This window comes from Nicotiana attenuata, unplaced genomic scaffold (assembly GCF_001879085.1).
Source record: "Nicotiana attenuata strain UT unplaced genomic scaffold, NIATTr2, whole genome shotgun sequence".
NCBI lineage: Eukaryota > Viridiplantae > Streptophyta > Magnoliopsida > Solanales > Solanaceae > Nicotiana > Nicotiana attenuata.
Window position 1 is genome coordinate 6,649 of NW_017672887.1, and position 3,552 is coordinate 10,200.

At 35.1% G+C, this 3,552-nt stretch overlaps 1 long non-coding RNA gene across 1 annotated transcript; it reads right to left on the bottom strand.

Annotated features, from left to right (window-relative positions):
• Positions 1-2,014: 2,014 nt before the first annotated feature.
• LOC109214824 lies at positions 2,015-2,730 on the bottom strand. Its single transcript, XR_002066250.1, has 2 exons — positions 2,530-2,730; positions 2,015-2,260 (listed from the first exon to the last, which is right to left on the bottom strand). It is a non-coding gene; the product is annotated as an uncharacterized LOC109214824 (long non-coding RNA).
• Positions 2,731-3,552: the final 822 nt, after the last annotated feature.

The following is a 3,552-nucleotide window of genomic DNA, read 5'->3' on the forward strand; positions in this document are numbered from 1 at the left end:
GTATGTGACAATATTTTGGGGACAATCTTAAATGTCAAAGGAAAAACCAAAGATACCATAAAAGCTCGATTGGATTTGCAAGCAATGAACATAAGGAAAGAATTGCATCCAATTAAAATGGGGATAAATATGAGCTACCAACAGCATTTTACACGTTATCTCCTGAAGAGAAGAACAAATTTTTCAGATTCCTAAAGAACTTAAAGGTCCCAGATGGATATTCATCAAATATATCTCAGTGTGTCAACACTAAAGATAGCAAAATTTCAGGCCTAAAAAGTCATGATTGTCATGTTCTTCTACAATATTTACTTCCACTTGCTATACGTGGTATGCTTTGCAAATCTGTATGTGAACCTCTTATTGAGTTGTCTTTATTTTTCAACTTGCTTGGAGCAAAATGTTTAAGAATGGATGAGTTAGAACAGATAGCAGCTCAAATTCCTATAACTCTGTGCAAGTTAGAAAAGGTATTCCCTCCTTCATTTTTTGATGTAATGGTGCACTTGCCGATTCATTTAGCTAATGAAGCTATGATTGCTGGACCTATTCAATATCGATGGATGTATCAATGGAGCGATGGCTATACTTTTTGAAATCTTTAGTTGGCAATAGGGCTTGCCCAGAAGGTTCTATCGCGGAGGGATATTTGGCAACTGAATGTTTGACTCTATGCTCAAGGTACTTGCATACAATGGAAACAAAGTTTAATCGCCTTGAGCGGAATTATGATAGTGGTGTTATTGAATCTGATGGAGGTTTAACAATTTTTTCTCAACCTGGAAAAGAATTAAGAGCTCGAAAATTGGACAAACTTAATCCAGTTGAATTAGAGCAAGCACATATTTATATTTTGAAGAACTGTGATGAAATTCAACCATTTCTCGAGTAAGTATTGATTCGACATAATAATTCTCATATACTTTGTCCATGATTTCAATTAAAATGATATTTTATTCTTTAATTTTTTGTAGAGAGTTTTCAGAAATTCCAGGTGATACCTCTCAAAAACATTCAGATAGGGAGTTCATTAGTTGGTTTAAAAAAAAGGTTAGTACTAGTTATATACTATTGCTATTTTTTAAAACATAATTTTTTATATAGTATTTGCTAATTAAATTATATAATTGATTTTGATAGGTTGTAGAATTGTATAAATGTGATAACAGTAAGAAAATGGAAGATTTGCTCACTTTGTCACGTGGTCCCCTGCCATATGTGAAACGTCTCAAAGGTTACATTACTAATGGATATAGGTTTCATGTAAAAGACTATGACAGTGGTTTGAGAACTCAAAATTGCGGGATGGTTGTAGTTGGCGAGACACCTGAAGAGAATAAAAATATTGATTATTATGGAGAACTCACTGAGATTCTTGAATTGCAATTTATTGGAGGAAAAAGAGTGATCTTGTTTAGATGTATGTGGTTTGATGTGTATGACCAAGAAAAGGGAGTTAAAATGGATGAATATGGCTTTGTGAGTGTTAATCCTCAGCGATTATTGAAAACTAATGAGCCATTTGTATTAGCAAACCAAGCATTACAAGTATTTTATGTCGATGATCCTTCAAATAAAGGCTGGCATATCGTAAGAAAAGTTCTGCCTCGTGATACTTTTGACATTTTGCAAGAAAAGGATGATGATTTGGAGAATTTAGAGAATTCTACACAAATGAAAAGGAAAAGAACTCATGAAGGTTTTTAACTACCACCTAAAATTTCAGAGCTATGTTGGGAAGGATCCAGTAAAAAGGGAGAAAACAGAAGAAAGATTTGAATAATGCTGCGATCTAGTGAAACACTGTACAGGTTTTTTGATGCATTTAAGTGGTCTTACCTGTAAGTCAACTTTTTATCCTTCTTTAGTTCTGACTAGAAGAAGCCTGTTCTCAACTAATGTAGAATATTCCTGTCAACACTCTATAGTGTATTGCCAGTGTAATTGCGGGCTGGTTTTGTGAAAACATTTACCTTATCTCAAGCATTTTATTGTTAGATCAAATTCATGAAAGGGATAAACAACTTTTATTTTTAGCATCAGCCTGTAGTTCAACCTTTACTTGCTGAAAGTGGACAAGTTGAGAATGTGAGACCTTTTCTGCTCATATTTTAATTTCACAAGTTTCTGTGTCAACACTACATGAAAGAAAAGAAGATCACTAATCCATCTGAAATTGCTGAATTCTTCAATATGACTGTTATGCCTGATCAAATGTAAAATCCTTCTGAGGATCTGTCTGCTTCTTGTACTCCGATCCCTGCAAATTGATGTATTAGAGGAAAATAAGTGAGTCCCAGTAAGAACAGGATAAAATTGAAATAAAAATTTAATCTCTTGCTGTTGGTGGGTATGTGCTACATGTTATTTCAATATGAAACAGTATTGCCTCAGCACTGAATAATGGCTGGCCTTCTATACCACCACCATTCACCTTGTGCTTCTTGTTTTCCACTTTAATATCAGGAAGTTGTTTGCGAAAAAATTCATATAAAGTAGGTGGGGAAGTATTATAAAGATGGAACCCACCTGCAGAGAGTTGTTTCCCTTGTGAAAGAATGAGTGAATGAGAAGCTTTAGGAGCAGAATGTTGATGTAGGAGTGAGTGGTGGTAGAGTCATACTGAATTGAGTGTGGCTTGTTTCAATGTCTGATGGAGTGGGAGGGTCCAAAGATTCGGCAATAATAGTGATTAAAATAGGAAAGAGATGAGATAGCATCTTTACCAACTTTGTTTAGTATTTTCTTCTAAACATGAGTATCTATGTGGGCGTCTTCATGTTGGGGTTTCTTTCCTGACAGATAGTGTGCATTGTGTATGAACAGCAGAATGCCCAGTTCGCCACGAGATAAAGATACCTCTCTCTTAATAATTAAGGTGTTAGAATGAGTTGGTAAAAAAAATTAGAGTGAAAAGTATTTGTGCTGTTGAGTAACAGATAATAACTTTTGCAACATATGGCCACCACCATTATTTGAAAAAGAAAAAAAAAAAAAAAAAAACTTGCAACTGAAGCTAGAATTATCATTTGGTGACTGTCACTTGATGTCTTTCCTTTTATGGAGCATCGGATAATTGGTTGAGGTTCATGTAACGAAGTCTTCTACTGTCACATAGGTTGAGGCAATAGTCAGTTCAATATTGTCCTGTTTTAAGATTGTCCGTATTCTAGACATTGTAATAAGAGTTACAGTTTCCTACTTATTAGTTTGTTTCGTCATCCCTTTTGCACTCAACTGGAAATCTCTCCGCCAATTGATTTTGAACACCCTTCTCTGCATCTCTGATCCTCCTCCCCAACTCCTGCAGAAATTTGGGTCCTCTGTCTCAACAGCAGAGAGGCCAAGCTGGATGTGAAACTGATCGGGGCGCTTGCTTTTCTCTTAGCTGATGTTTCTATCCCTATCTCTGAGCTGATGTTTCTGCACCCTTTCATTGTCTTTTTATTCCTTTGAAGTGATATTCAACTACTACAATTGAGATTCGAAGAATGCTTTCACTATATTTTCTTTTAAAGTGAATCAACTAATAAATTGAGACGAGAAGAATCT